The 16685-nt window shown below is 43.2% G+C and overlaps 1 long non-coding RNA gene across 1 annotated transcript; it reads left to right on the plus strand.

Moving 5' to 3' along the window:
- Positions 1–1710: 1710 nt before the first annotated feature.
- LOC148005331 (uncharacterized) lies at positions 1711–11308 on the plus strand. The gene is made up of 3 exons (XR_015623489.1): positions 1711–1800; positions 7925–8042; positions 10096–11308. It is a non-coding gene; the product is annotated as an uncharacterized LOC148005331 (long non-coding RNA).
- The last annotated feature ends 5377 nt before the right edge of the window (positions 11309–16685 follow it).

Here is a 16685-nt window from a genome sequence, read left to right on the forward strand (position 1 = left end):
CTGATGTCTTCCTAATTTTGGTTATTTTGCTTTGCTAAGCCTTAGTTTCTTTATTTGTAAAATGGGGGCTGTTAACTACAGGGCCCTCGGAGGGCACTGTGATATTGGCAAGTGTTGTACCTGACAGGAACAGGTACAGAGGTATCCACTGGACTCTCCACTGCAGTTATCCAATGTCTCCTGTACTGCAGTCATCTGAGGCCTCACTGGGCTAGGAGGCCATATTTCCAGTTTCATTCACACTGGGATACACGGAGTCTTCACTGTGTGGGCTTCTCTGCTGGGTTACAGCAACGCATTTGGATCTTCCCAAAGCAGTTCACTCTGTCTCTAATGGCCTCGCTTTCAATCATAACTGTCACTACCATCTTACTTAATCCATCAGAAGCAAGTCACTAGGGCCATCTACACTTGTCGGAAGAACCACTGGGCATCACCGTGAAGGCTGGTCTTCCCAGGCTTCGATTCCAATAATTTCCATGGAGCCAATACAGGGCCCAAATCATTTAAAATGTTTCCCCATTTTAAATTTCCTTAAGCAACTCAGTGGTCACCAAGGCTAAAATCCCACACTCTATACAGTTCTCACCAATACACTCTCTTGAGACCAACTTGGTCCGTTTGATCCTTCTCCTTAGTGTGCACTCGATCGTCTTGCCACCTACAGCTAAGTGTTCTCTGGTTCTACACAGTGATGCCAAAAGCAGAAGGCAGGGGTTCCCAGGGAGTCAGGATCATTCCAAGTGCAGGATCAGAGCTGCAGTGGGATTGGATGTTAAGGAGTAAACAGCGCATGCTGTTAAGATCCTTGGATTAAAATGTACACACACACACACACACACACACACACACACACACACACACACACACGATTTTTAGAAACTTCAGCTATGCTATCAACTGTAAAAAATATCCCAGTACATCATGCTGGGTTGGCATTGAACAGAAATTAACAGCCACATTGGTCTAAAAATGTTAAACTTAAATTCTTTCACTTGTACAGGGGTAATGAACTGTATTAAATGTGTGAAATCTTATCTATGTGAGTCTGATTACAGAAATTAATAATGTATTCTCTAAATAATGGAGGGTGGAAAAAGGATTCCTCAAAGGCCCTGGAGCAATTGGAGCGAGAAGCTCAACCACAGACAAAGTCAATGACTAAACAGAGCTGGGAATCGGGTATGATGAAGGGGTAAGGCATGAGTGTGTAGCAGGCACAGGCTCCCAGCAACAAGGACAGCCTAGGAGCCAGAGCAACCTGTGGGCCCTGTTCCAGCTGCTTGCATATTCTCCTACCCTTAAGAGAGCCAACCCCAAAACACCACCCCAAAATGCCAGCCAAAATCATTCTGGAGTGTGAATGCTAAGCACAGACAGTCCTAGTTTCTTGGCAGAGACAGTTCCCCTAACACAAGCTGCCCTCAACCCCTCTTCCAGTAAGCAAGCTTCCCTGGCTCATTATAACGTTGGCATTGCCATCCACAAGATGAAAGTTGCCTACAACAAAAATAAACATAAAATGGTTATGATATACACATCTCTGAGGACCAAAGTGTCCATCATCACAGATGGCTTATTCATCTCTGTGTAATGAAATCAAGATCATAATTGTATATTTCCAGCCTGTTTGCTCTCCCTGCTTGCTAAAGAGGGATCTGGCTTTGTCTGTCTGATCAGCTTCTGCCTGCTCTTGCCCTCTGGCCTTCTGTAGCTAGAATCTAGAGAACGACGAAGGCTGGAAGGACGAGAGGGCTCAGAACATGGTTTGAAAGACAGACAAGCATAGTGGTTGAGAAGGTAAGAGTGGTGGGTGAATATTTATAATATATGAGGAAAAAATGAATGAAAGATTATAAAAAGAGAAAAAATTATAAAAAGAGAAATTCTTTATGATGCCTTGTAAAAACTGGCCAAGAATAGCGAGTTAAAAAATATGGTTATTTGGAAATTTCTTTTTAGTTGATGGAGTTTTTCTTATCCTGTTTTGATATTGGATCACTGGGGTCTCTGCTTTAGTGGGCATCATTAGTATCCGCAGTGTCTAGAACAGTAGAATGACCCCTGAGGCGGGCTTTTAGGAATAAATGAAGCAAACTTAATAGTTGTTGAATCTGATTTAGATGGTGTGTGAACTCTCATTTTACTATTTCCCCTAAGTTTGGGGGCTTTCAAAAGTTCCTATGAGATGATAAGAACCATCTTTCCTTGTGACGGGCAGACTCTCAACCCCTCTCACAAGCTCTCTCTTTCCCCACTGAGTCATCAGGCCCATTGTTAGTGAGGCCGCCACGGTTAGCACTGGAACTACCACAAGACCTTACACATTTCATCTGAAGAGATCTCTCCTCAGGGTGTGCACTCACTCCTGGCTCAGTCTGATTTGCCTGGGTGATGTATGCAGTAGTGATTCAGGCCTACCAGTCATCTGGAGAGGCAATTCTTCTTCAGAGGACAGCCGAGGGCATGTGAGATGCAGCCCATGACAGGTATGATGACAGGAAGATTCATCTGCCAGATAGGGACGTGGTTAGTAATGTTTTTCAGCTCCAGGACAGGACCCAGGCTCAGCAGCAAAGCCTCTCAAAGTCTAAGCCTGTAGCAGAGGGGATTTGTCTGCTTTCTGCAAACTGGCAGCCAGATCTCTGGGTCCAGAAGAGCCATAGGTTGGGGCCCAGCTAGGCATTCGCCACTCTTGGGACAAGATCCTGTAACAATTTGCTAGACTTAAGAAAACATTAATGTCACAAAATTGCGGAGAGAAATACGCTGGGCTTACACTACTTTGTAACATTTTAGATGTCTGATAGAGTATTAGATTTACATTCTGATATCTAACAAAGCCACTGCCAGTTTGTGACCATGGATAATATTCCATAACGAGCCTGCTTTCTTTTGTTGCTGGTAAGGTAGGGATAAGCTTGTAGAAACACTATGCAGAAGTCACCAAGGCAGACTTGGGAAACAGTAAGTCCTTGGTGCTCTAAGAGCCACCCACAGGAGAAAATAAGTGTGGGATGTATGGATTACAAAGGGAAAAAAACTCTGTAAAAACAGAGAAATCATAAATAGTTGGAAACTGATGGACAGCTAAGAGAAAACATCTGGACCATGATGTTTCTCTTACGTAGATTTTAATCTCTCTGGGCTTGCCCCTGGTTTTACAACATGTTAAATTATTTAAGTCAAATCAAAGTCTCCTGAATATTCAACAAACCCGTTCCACTAGTTTGAAAGGCTCTCAGCACTGACATACACTACCCCTGCAGACCCAGGGCAGCCGTGGCAACTCCATATAGACCTCAACCCCCAACTCACATGCAAAGAAGCAGACCACACGGCGGCTTAAAGCATTACTGAAAACAAGCCATTTCCCTAAATGATGCTTCTTCTGTTCCCTCAACTCTGTTAAAACATTACGGTTCATTAGTGTTGTGGGGTTTCGGGCCCCCCAGTCTATAATTCTCGGTTAGTGCTGCCCCATATGCAATAGAAGGAAGACACAATTAAACTAGTCCTACTCTTAAATCCGTGCCAGCTCAGAGACTTTGGGCCCAAACCAGAGATACAGTTTCATCGTGGATGTTTAACATCTGCCTGATTTACGGCCTCCTTGCTTTATGAAGAGAGCTGGTAAGAGCTGTGGGGGAGCATTTCGATGCTGCTTACACTCATTTGCAGCAGTAAATTGTGATGGTATTGTAAGAGCAAATGTATTAGTCGGTCAGAACCTATTATGACGCAAGGCCGTCAGCAGCCTGGGAAAATCGCTACATACACAGGATGCGAAAGGCTACCTTCAAGTAGCATTTAGGGCATATTTCTAAGTAGACAGAAAATTAGGAATGTAGACATTAAGAGTCCCACAGCTATACTAATTGGGCCACATGATTATATAACCATCAGGTTGTATATGACATAGACCAGGACTGGCGGGTGTCACAATTAGACTCCAAAGTCTATCAGCCATCTGCAGTGTGGAATTGTCAATCCTAATGGTCTGATTATACTTCCTGTTTGTACTATGACTTTTTTTTGAAGATTAAATTTTTCTCCTAACTTGTAAATGGCATTACAGTCAGTTATGCTCCCCCCCCCCCCCGCCGCTCTCCTCACCTCACACCCCTGCCTGCTCTTCCTCTGGTTCATTACTTTAGGAATCCTCACTTTAAAACAATTTTAATTACTCTTCGGCAATTTTATACCTTGTATGTGATACATTTTGATCATATCAACCCCATGCTTCTCCCACTCTAACCCACTCTAGAACCCTTGTCCATCCCAACCATTCTTTTTTTATTTTTTATTTTTGTAAGCAATCTTACAAAAAAGACTGGGTTGGATCAGAGTTGGGTGTAAGTGGGCGTTTATTTATTTAAGCCAGGGTGAGTTACCAGTGACATCATCACTGAAGAAAAATGGCACTTCCTTCACCAGGAGCCATTACCTGTTAATAGCTCCTTACCTAAGGGTGGGCCCCTTACATAAGCCGGTCCCATTCACGATGAAATATTGAGGGGCCCAGTCTCATGCAAGTCATAGAGCCTTTGGTTTTGACTCCTCTCTGATAACTGATGGACAAATTGATCTTTCTAAAATATCATTGTCTGTGTAACCACCATGTGGAAGCCATTGGCAGATGTTTCTGCCTACTAAACTCAGCCACAGCACATCTTACGGCTAATCTGCTGCACGGACCTGGTCTCCTGAGGAACTTTCGAGGCCCACCAATTATAACTGATTTTTGCTTTTTTGTCTTCCTCACCTGGTATCACATTCTCCAGCAGCAGAGACGCTGCTGGGGCATAAGAGGTACACATTAAATATTTGCTGAAGGACTGACTGAATGGACCTACCCTCCCGTGCTAGCTGGCAATATGAACTATTTTGAAAGTTCGTCTGGAAAGTAATTCAGCAGTATCAATATTCATTAAAATACTCATAATCTTTGACCTTAAAGTAATATTTCCGAGACTATATTCTGGGGTGATCATTCAGTGGGGAAATGATGTATATGAGGAATTACCTGTAATAATGAAATGTCAAGCAAGTTTAAAGTAATAATAAGAGAATATTTAAGTAAATTAAGGTAAATCCTTTCAAATGAATACTACCAAGTCAATAAAAATTGTAAGGATTGGCCATTGGCATGGAACATTCTTATGACCTATTTTACTTTCCAAAAGTATTGAAAATTAAAGATTATACCTATTTTATGCAGTAAAGGTAATCTTTAAAGTACTCAGTGTTGGGCGTGGTAGCATACACCAGTCATCTCAGCCCTGGGGAATTCAAGGCCTGACTAGACTTGGACTATGTGCTGAGTTCCACGTTCGTCTGGCTATGGAGAGGAGCCTTCTCTTAAAATAAGATAAAAATACTCAAAAGTGGAAGCTGTCATTATGGGAACACATCCCTTTCTTTTCTTTTCCTGTGATATACCACAAATTCACAAAAAGATCTACCTGCTTCCTGAGTGCTGGGATTAAAGGCACACACCACCATGCCTGGCCTTTAAATACCATATTTTGAAAATAATAACCAAAAGGATTTACAGATGGATTAGACACAGGTGCAGGAGAAAGTGAGATGGTGATGATGTGTGGGCAGCTGGAAGTACCCGTCTGGAGCTCATAGAGATAGAAAGTATTTCTGTATTACCTAACATATACGATGGTAGATTTCCTATGAAGTGAACAGAAAAGAACCTAGAAGAGCAGTGTCCCAGAGGCCAAGGAAGAAAGGCTGTAACAGGCAGGGAGTGAGTGAACTGTCAAATCCTGTTAGGAGGTCAACTGAGAGGAGCAGGGCGAAGACTTAACACTGGGTCTCTGGTGATCTACAGAAGGCTGGAGTCGGAAGATAAAAGCCTGTTTGGGTGATCTCCAGAGGAAATGAAACAGAAGTCAGGACAGCGAGTATAGATTTCTTTCTCAGTAGTTGTATTGCAAAAAAAGGCAGCGAATAGAGGTTATAATGAAAGGGAAAGTTGGGGTTAAGAGAGGGTAATCTGTATAAACTGGGCAATGTTGTAGTATGTGCCTGATGTCGAGGGGAACCACCTAGCAAAGAATGAAAATTCCTTCGAGAGCAAAATATGGGGATAGATCCAGGGGCATGGGAGCATGGGGCACAGAAGTGGGGTCAGAGTCTATGCTCATAAAACCTGTAGGCTGGAGGATGCCTCAGGAGAGGCAGTGTAGTCCTGTAGAGACAGCAGTGATCACCAGTAACACAGAGACATTTACAAAGAAAAATACCTTCCTCACCTCACTGATGTCTTGGTGTCTTAGGGTTTACTTTGGTGAAGGAAAGAAAGAAGATAATACTTCAGCGTGATGATGTTGCCTTGGGTCATCCTTCAGGAGGGTCAGAGTTGGAGGTTTAATCTCTAAGAATGGTTTCAGAGAAATGACGTGGGGTGTGATGTGATAACCTGTTCAGAACATCTAGAGATGACCAGAGTAAGTCAAGCCTGGTAAGAACCATCAGAACTAGAATGCATTGCTTTGTACACAGCAAAGACAAGAGAAAAGTATAGAAAGTGGGCTTGGGGTTCTCAAAAGAGAATAGGTAAAACTAGAAAGAAAATTCTGATATAAACAGGATGTTCTACCCAATTTTTAAACTACTATAGTACTAGTACCCAAAGAGTCTATGAACTGAGACAGACTATTGGTAGAGTGCAAGTTAGGGACAGGGTGCTCCCTTTGGGAATCATGGGCCAATGTCTCCTAATGAGAGAGGCAAGCCTACAATTTCAAGACTACTGGTGAAGATAATAGAGAGAAACAGGGTGGCTGTCTTCTAATCTAGATAATAAGCAGAAGAGAAAGCCAGGAGCCAGAAAGAACACATACCCTGCTTCTTATGTAGAGGTTCAGCTATAGACGAATGTGATCAAGGGCCAGGCTTTGATCCCCAGTACAGCAATATGTAAGTATGTAGGTACATAGATATGTATGTACATAGATAATACAGATAGATATATGGATAGGTAGATAGATAGATAGATAGATAGATAGATAGATAGATAGATAGATAGATAGATAGACAGAAGGAAAGAAAAAAGAAAGAAAAAAGAAAGAAAGAGTCAGACAGATAATGTCTATATAGTATTATACTTCAAATATCACCTGGACCATGTGACAATGATTCCTAGGTTTCCATCCAGGCTGACAATGATCAGTGCTGCTTTCTGGTGGGGTGTGTGAGCTGTGGAACATTTGACTCTTGTCCCTACCTACCTGTAACTGCAACCATGCTGCATTCCTCCTTGTGGCTGACAGAGCCTGTTTTCACCACAATATTTGGGTCAAGATTTGATCGTCCAGCCTGCCCTGCCGAGTGCTGGGAGCAGCATGGAGTGCAGTCAGGGAGAGTGCCTTAATGCCCAGTTGAGGACCTTCTATTATTAGCAACTAAGCACTCCCTGTACTACACAGAGCCTCGGTATTCATGAACCTCCTGTGAGCCTTTGGCTGCACACACCCCCCATGGGCGATTTTATCCATTATGGGAGTTCAAGGCCAGTTCACAGAACAAGTCAAGGAAAGATGCTACAGTCAGCCCATTGTTTTCCTCTCCTGCCTCTCACCACCTATTCCCAGACCCAATCCTTCCTTTATACCCCATTTAAATCAAACCTGCTGGAAACTGAGGAAGAAATAATAGTGTCTGTGCAACAGTGTGAGTCTCAAACTACCTTCCAGTATCTTCTGTGTTAACCAAGGGAGAGTAAGCTGCAGACGCCTGGTTAGCATCAAGAAATGAAGGAAAACCATGGAGAAGCACCACTGCCAGTGGAAAACAAGCCTCAGTCGACTTTAAGACTTGAAAGGGGTTTTTTAACCACACTTTGTGTCTGATTTAAAGATGTTGAACAAAGATGAGAAGGTTCTTGCTTTCCTCTGATTCTTACAAGGGAATGAAGGGATGACTGACTTCTTCATACTGCAGACTCCTGAGGTCAAGGATTGAGATTCTGCTTACCATAGCTTCCTATAGTATGGACACCCAGCTGAGCTGTGTGGACTCTGAAGGTAAGGAACGTGGTTGATACTTTTCTCATTGCTTCCATATGGATAGATGCGCTCACACTTATCATGACTGTGGACTCATTGTCCCATGGAGAAGAAACTGGAAATGAAAAGAAAACTGGTTTCGGGTTTCAGCTCTGTTCTAGAGCCCTGAATTAAGTCTTCTACCTCTCTGATCCCACTTTTCACACTTGTGAGATGAGGGCCCAACCATTCTGCAATGGTGCTTTGTGTGTTCAGGTGATGTAATGCATAGGGAAGTCCTGGGTACCCTGAACTTGAAGTGCTTGAGTGAATGAAGGAGACTTCTGCCCTGTCTTCCTCCATCTTCCCAAAGGCCATTAAATGTGTGTGTATATATATATATATATACCTCTACCCCCTGTGGCAAGTAGGAGTCTTAAAAATGAGTCAACCCTACACAGATATTTTAGAAACTCTACAAACGCAAACCAACGTTTTCTGATGAGGTCTAGAATTTCTAGACTCTTGGCATCAGTAACAGAGAAATACAGAAGAAGGAAAGGAAGACAGCTCTCAACTCCAGGTGACAGATTGGAAGGCCTGAAAGGGAAACAATCCAAAAAGAAATCGTACCCCAGAGTCCGGGGTTACTCTGTGCCTTGTACAGAGTTCCAGTTAGACACAAGGTAAACAGCAATTGAGCACAATCAAGAGACATAAAGAGACATTTGCAGGTTTCCACTTCCCCTAAAAGCAGATAATTGAAGAGAAAAGGCCTTACCTAGGGTCTCCCTAAAGTTAATGGGTCTGAATCCGCATTTCCTTGACTCTATTTGTAGAATTTATTTAATGTGCATCTGAGCTACATTGCTCCTCTTTGCTTTGGGATTCAATCGAGGAAAATGCCAGAAATTCCACCAGATTAATTATACTTAGCATGCTGCTTTATGATCCATGTACACTCCACCAATATCATATATGCCCAATTCTAAGAAAAGAAGCATGGTCATAGAGGCAGACTTAGCCCATATGAGCATACATGTGTGCACAGGCCACACACATGTAGATATACTGATATATATCTATACATATACATACATATATATGTAGAGAAAGATAGATGATATAGATAGATAATGATATAGATATAGATAGATAGAGATAATACAGATATAGATGATATAGATATCACTAAGTTATTTGAAAACTCTTTTATGCATAGCTAATCAATCGCTCTGATCTTGGAGCCTTACTGAGGTATTCAGTAAACCTTGCATTGGTTTCAATGACAGAAGTCATGCCTAAAGTCTGTCTGATGGGAAATTCCGTATTTTAAAGCAGTTGGATCATCAGAAAGAGGTGTCTGATGTATACTTTACTGTCTTAGTCAGGATTTCTATTCCTGCACAAACATCATGACCAAGAAACAAGTTGGGGAGGAAAGGGTTTATTCAGCTTACATTTCCACATTATTTATCACCAAAGGAAGTCAGGACTGGAATTCAAGCAGGTCAGGAAGCAGGAGCTGATGAAGAGGCCGTAGAGGGATGTTACTTACTGGCTTGCTTCCCCTGGCTTGCTCAGCTTGCTTTCTTGTAGAACTGAAGACCACCAGCCCAGGGATGGCACCATCCACCATGGGCTGGGTCCTCCCCACTTGATCACTAATTGAGAAAATGCCATACAGCTGGATCTCATGGAGGCTTTTCCTCTAGGGATGTTCCTTTCTGTGATAACTCCAGTGTGTGTCAAGTTGACACAAAACCAGCCAGAACACTTAACCGATCTTTAGACTGAGCAGTGATGGGTGGCTTGTGATGTCACATGGCATCAACACTCTGCCAAACAATTGTGCATTGTGAAACTTTCTTAGAAATCTGAATTGGAATTAGAGAGAGGGGGGCAGATCAGTCTGAAAAACAGAAACAGAATAGCACGCAGTTGCCGTGATGTGAAAAGGCCTACCTCAGGCCTACAAGCAGAGTGAATGGCACGGTGAACTCTCTTCTCTGTGCATCTCTTCTGATGTCTAACTCTTAGTGGGGACATCGTCATGGACCAGTGGCCCAAGATTTTTCCTTTCCTTTTCTAGGCAAACTGGGAGATCTTGGAGTTTTAACAAGAAGAGCCTTCCTCTGTAAAATTATCACAGATCATTGGAAGTTGAACAGAAAGCCCTTCATATGTGAGAAACTGATGAGGTGCATGCGTGCACGCGTGCGTGCTTTATAAAAGCTTTCTTCTGTGTTAAGACAGAAGGAAACTCTAGTTCTTTCACCCTCTTCCACTACACCATGGGAAGTATCTTGGAGCAGTAAAGAGGACTTGGATGTGGGGTAGAAGATAGGATGGCTAGTGTCAACTGTCAACTTGACAGAATCTATAATGTCCTGGACGATGGGCCTCTGAGAATTATCTTGATTGCACAGATGGTTGTGGGAAGGCTCACCCTGGCTACGTAACAGCGTCCTGGGCAGCCTAAGATGGAGAGAATGAACTAACCCTAGGAAGCATCCGTTGCTGTTTCTTTACTGTGGATACTACATCACTAGCTCCCTGAAGCTCCTGCCTTTGTGACTTCCACTTCCAGCCATGATGGAGTTGCTTTTTCTGGGCTGTTTCATCCAAGCAACAGGAAAAAAAAAAGCTAAGACAGGGCCTCCCACTTAAGTATATCAGACAGGCCTGACAACTTCTCAAGGTCCACCAAAGAGCACAGCGGCATTCTCCTCGAATAGAAACATCTCTTTCCTTTATAACAAGGGGCTCAGGTTTCTTGGATGCTCCAGAAGGAAACCTGCCCGAGAAGAACAATATTTGGCACTCGTTAAGCCTCACCGTCTTGGAGGTCAGAATGCAGAGCACATACATGGCTCAATGATGTGCTGTGTGAGACACGGATAAGATGTGTTCCCCAGCAAGCAGCATTGAGAGACGGTTGGGCTGAAAGAGCAGTCTTTCTCAGCAAAGGCCTAGCCAATGCCTTTGTGGCTTCCTTGCCTTCAGAGGGTGACTGCTGCCTCCAGCCCACAACCACTTGAGTTAGGCAGAGGAGGCTACTGTAATCAAACCAGCTGACAGAGTGAGCGCACTTGTACTCAGTGGTGTGTCTGGAAATTGGCCCTCTTCGGCTTTTAGCAGGACGTTTCTCCAGCAGTTTGATGATTACCAAAGATAATCAGGGCAGTTGGAAATCTGAAATGTTTGTACCCTTCGCTGTATTTGGGCCTCAAGCACTGAAAGCATTAAAGTCGGTGCCCTGGAAGGCTGTCCCCTTTAGAGTAAATGTTTAATAATTGAAAGGCATGCTATGTCTGCGCTCATTAATTTAAAAATATTCCCTAGTCAATATTCTTAGAAATGAGCATGATTATTTATTGCTTAGTGATGAGCTGAATAAATGACAGCAGTCTTCTTCCAGTACCTTCTGTTTCCCATCAGGAATAAATAATAACACCCAGCTATTCACAGTACCGCAGCTGTCAGAGCAGTTTAAATAATGGACATAAAGTGCTATTTCCATTTCATCAACATTTAGCGTTCATCTCTAACAAACATCTCCCATCAGAAGTTTGGGATCTTACCGTCCTTGGCTCCTTCGTGTCGTCATACTTCTGTACCTTACTGAGAACATTTTACTTGAGCTGGGAATATTGATATTTACGATCTACAACCTTAAGCCTCTGACACATTCTAAGTTAAACCTAAGTGCCTTTTGAGTTAAGCTGCTATGTGGATACTATTCGTCAAATACCTAAATGATATCACGCAATGGCTTTCCCCTCTCTCAAGGTAAAATGCCATAACCCTTGGGTAGGGCATTCGGAGAAGAACATTACCGAGATCTAGCTCAGATAGCTTCTGCGTCTTTGTATCCCAACACTGCTCCGGTCATATCACTCACAACCTCATGCTGTTTGGCTTTTCAAGATATTTTTAACTGCTTTTATATTTTTTCAAGGGTTTATTTACTTTCATGTGTCTGAGTGTTTGCCTGCCTATATGAATGTGGAACACGTCTATGCCTGATACCCTCACAGAGGCCAGAAAGGGGCACTGGATTCCCCTGGATCTGGAGTTACAGACAGTGGGGAACCACCATTGGATGCTGGGAATTCAACCAGGTCCTCTGCAAGAGCAGGGAGTGATCTTAATTGCTGAGCTATCTCTCTAACCTTTGGCTTGGGGTAGAGGGGTGGGGGTGAAAGAAAAACTAATATACCGCCAAATTACCTCTGATATCTTTCAACCTCCTACTGATAGAAATCTCATGGAATCTCCATTTTGACTCAGAGGTGACCTTGATCTCTCTCCCTGTGGACTAACTTCTCCTGGCAGGACATACCCACCACGCTGGAGCTGTTCTTCACCGCTCATTGCCTAAGACACAGTGTTCCTTTGCTGACGGCTTTTTTCCCTCCCCACTTGGCTAAAATTATTTTCTTGTTCTCCCAGGCAAGTATTCTGAGTCCCTTTAGGTCTAAAAATATATTTTATCCTCCTACTTGATTGACAGTTTGGCAGGATACAGAATTCTAGGTCAACTGGAATCCAGGTCAACACAATTTCCCTTAGAACTTTACAGCAGTGCTCCATAGCTTCTAGAATCCAGCAATGCTGACGTCAGCTGACTCTTCGTTAGATAGAATGCAGGCTACTTGATTTGCTAGTTTGTTTTACTATTGAAATTTTGAGTTTCTCCTGTTTATTTTGGCACCTCAAAATCTGATGAAGTTATCCTTAAGCATAGATTTTTTTTCCCTTTTGTATAGTGCAGTATTTGACCAACCCCATCAGATTGAAGATCTGTGGCTTTTATTGACTCTTGGAAATTTTACACACACACACAATCTATACCATACAGCATAAATCTATTGGTGGTGTGTTGAGCACTACATTGGTCTTTTGCTATTTTTAAATTTATCATTTTCTCTATTTTGTCGGAGTGCCTTGATTTTGCACTTGATATTGATTTTTAAAATTTTAGCAAAATATTTTTTGTGGCAACAGATAATGACCCGATGATCCTTTATTATATCTATCTATACCCTTCATTCTCGCTATAGCTGAAGGGTTTTTAAGCTCATCTTTTGTGCTCTTAAATATCTCTGCTTCCTCCAGAGAGACACACTGGTCTTCTTCCTACAGAACTGTAAGCTCCGTGTGTCTGGAAGGGATATATCTGATGACAGCTTTTTGTTTGGGGAGGTCATTGAGAAACAATCTAATGCTACAGGAAAACACAGCATCCTCTGGGGCAGCCATACTGCCGAGAACGTGCTGCTTTCTAAGCACCTATCCCTTTCCTAGGGAAGGAAGCACCTATGGTGTTTTGTTGCTGTTGCTGGTTGGTCTTAGATTCTGGTCTAGCAGCAAACCCAGGCCACTAGTTGTTCTGTAAGTGGAGGCCAAGGAGGGGAAGAACACACCGACCTGTGCCACTCCGTTCAAGCAACTCTTCCTTTCCCAGCACTCGGCTGCCACCACCTGCTAGACCCAGAGGCCCAGAGGTCAGAACCTCTTACCTTACCCAGGAAGCCTCAACTCCCTGCAGGGCGCACCCTGGTTCCCCCTGTTTCACTCATTCAACTGGTTTTAATTTGCCTTCTTCTGGGAATTGAAATACTCTCTCCCCAGAGTATTTTCTGTAACCAACTTGTTCCTTCTCATCTTTGCCCTGGCACTTTCTCTGGGTCTCATGATGGGGGAATCTTTGAATGAACCCAGCTCTGGCATCTTGTGTCAGAAGCCCTCACTTATCTTGAGATATATGAGCATGATCAATGTTGCTCTTCCCCTAGGAGACATCAGAGAAAGTTGCCTGCAGAAGATAGCTATGCCAGCAACCGTGTGGCAGCATGGTTAATGGCCAAGTTAGGAGACCTGAGAGAAGTCCCTGGGGGTCAGTGTCTGCAGAACACTCATTAATAACTGCTGGAAGCAAGGGGTTTAATTTCTAAAACCAGGTTAACAGAAGCTCATCTCAACACACAGATAAATCAACAGATAAATCAAGGAATATAGTTTATGCTGTAGTTAGAGTACTTTGGAAATTTGTTTGCATAGAAGTGCCATTAAAGTTCAAATGGAGATCAGTCTTCAGGGCATAGGTTGTTTCCAGAGACAAATCTGTGCTCACTACAAACATTTTACCTACCGTAGAAAGCCTAGTCCCAGGTAGATGCAGGAAGAAGTCACTAATATTTATTAAGACTCTCCTCCGTCTTAGGAATTTTATGCATCTTATTTTCTTTAATCCTCACAAAAATCCCATGGGGATCATCCATGCATCCCTTCAATCAATTCCGTGGAACTAAAAGCTGGAGTGTACCAGGCCTCGTGTTAGGCAGACATTTGAAATGCATCAAAAACACTCGTTGCACCTAATGCTCACGAAGGAGACGGACACCAAATAATAACCCAAATAAACACGGAATGTTGAGTGTCATTGAGTACTATATGATGTCACAGAAACATCTCAACAGGAATGCAGTAAGGGCAGAGGAAGACACGAAAGTCTGCTCTGATGCAGACCATTAAGTAGCTGTGAAGGAGAGAGCATTTAGTCCAAATATTTCAAAAGATATAATGTGCAAAGGTCCTGAGGCAGAACAAGGGATGACATTTTAAAATTTATGAAAGGATCATCATTTGGAAACTGCTATAATAATACTTTTCAAAGAATTATTTTGGTAAAACTAAGCAAGCTTTATTTTTTTTTGTCAGACAGGGTTATCTCCCTAAGAAAATAGCATTCAACATGGGAAATAGTGGGGCTTATATAGCAAAAACAAATACACACACACACACACACACACACACACCTATAAGGCTAGGGGGTTCCCAGGGGTTTTGGGTTACATAGGAACTTGGCAGAACATTTCAAAATTATTTGCAGAACAAATGTTCTGATTATCAGAGGGGAGGTCAGGGAATATAGGGTGTGGAACATGCCACATTCCAGAAAATGGGTCAAGACCTAGTCAAACTGAAGTTTTACAGAAAACTGGAATGAAGTTATTTTGACCTGATAACAAGATAACTTTTAATCTTAAGATGGAGTCAGGCTGATCCATCATATCCAGGTAGCACAGGGTGGCTTTGAAAGGTCTGTGGGAGTTCACATAAGCTTGGGGTAGATGGATGATGGATAGATGGATGGATGGATGGATGGGTGGATGGATGGATGGATGGATGGGTGGGTGGATGGATGGATGGATGGATGGATGGATGGGAAACAGGGCAAGATGGTGATGAGAGGGAAAGGAGAGATGGAAATGGACTCCCAGGATTGAGATTTAACTACTGGATAAAGAGACTCTCTCGTAGGAAAGACTGAAAGAGAGTCAAGGTTTAGGCAAGTGAAGAATTTGAGTCTATATGTGTTTTAAGTTCTCCAGAGACCTCTGGGTTTAGCTGTTGAGCAGGAAAGTGTACTGCAGACAGTGGGGGTGGAAGAGAGGCATGGCTGAGCTCCTCTAGAGAGCAGAAGAGCTAGGCCCAGGGAAAGCCTTGAAGACCGCTGTCAGGCTGTCTCACTACACCTCCGTGTGCCCCAAGAAGCCGTCCTTCTAAGAGGCCATCAATTTTTGCTGCCTTTCTAATTTTATGTGAAAACAACCTGAAGCAATCAAAATGTACCAAGTGGGAGGCGACAGGGACAAGAGGTTTTCAGAACTTACTTTGTCTGTATGTTCAATGGGTGTTTATCAATGAAGAAAAATTAAAACCCTGCTCCTTTTTTATTTTGGTTATTTTATTTATTTGTATTTCAAACGCTGTCTCCCTTCCCTGTCTCCCCTCTGAAAACTTCCCATCCCATCACCCGTGGTCCCTGAGAGCTCTGGTAGGTCCAGTTAGTTGATATTGTTCTTCCTATTGGGTGGCAATTCCCTTAACCTCTTTTAGTCCTTCTCCTAACTCTTCCTCAAGCGCAGTCTGATGGTTGGCTGTAAATATCTGCATCTGTATTAGTCAGCCATGTGTTGGCAGAGCCTCTCAGGGGAGAGCTATACCAGGCTCCTGTCAGCAAGCATTTCTTGGCATCTGCAATAGTGTCTGGGTTTGGTGGTTGCATATGGCATGGATCCCCAGGTGGGGCAGTCTCTGGATGGCCTTTACTTCAGTTTCTGCTCATTTTTTTGTCCATGCCTTTCTTTTAGACAGGAGCAATTCTGGGTTAAAATTTTGAGATGGGTGGGTAGCCCCATCTCTCAACCAGGGGCCATGCCTAACCTCTCTACAGGTTCTCTCTCCCCTTGTTGGGTATTTCGGCTAACATCATTCCCTCTGGGCCATGTAAATCTCACTTCCCTGGCATCTGGGACTTTCTAGTGGTTCCCCCCGTCCCCCTTACCCTGCGTTTCCACCCTCCACTGCTACGTATTTCTATTCATTTTCCTGACCCTCTGGACTGCTCGCCTGTCTCTTCCCATACCTGATCCTGCCCCCCCTTTCCCTCTCCCTCCTCTCTCCCTCCAAGGTCCCTCCCTCCCTCTACCTCCCATGATTATTTTGTTCCCCCTTCTAAGTAGGATTGAAGCATCTACACCTTGGTCCTCCCTCTTATTAAGCTTCATATGGTCTGTGGGTTGTATTGTGAGTATTCCAAGGTTTTGGGCTAATATCCGCTTATCAGTAAGTACACACCATGTGTGTCCTTTCGTGTCTGGGTTACCTCAC

The sequence above is a fragment of the Rattus norvegicus genome, chromosome 6, assembly GCF_021556685.1.
Source record: "Rattus norvegicus strain SHRSP/BbbUtx chromosome 6, alternate assembly SHRSP_T2T, whole genome shotgun sequence".
Taxonomy (NCBI): domain Eukaryota; kingdom Metazoa; phylum Chordata; class Mammalia; order Rodentia; family Muridae; genus Rattus; species Rattus norvegicus.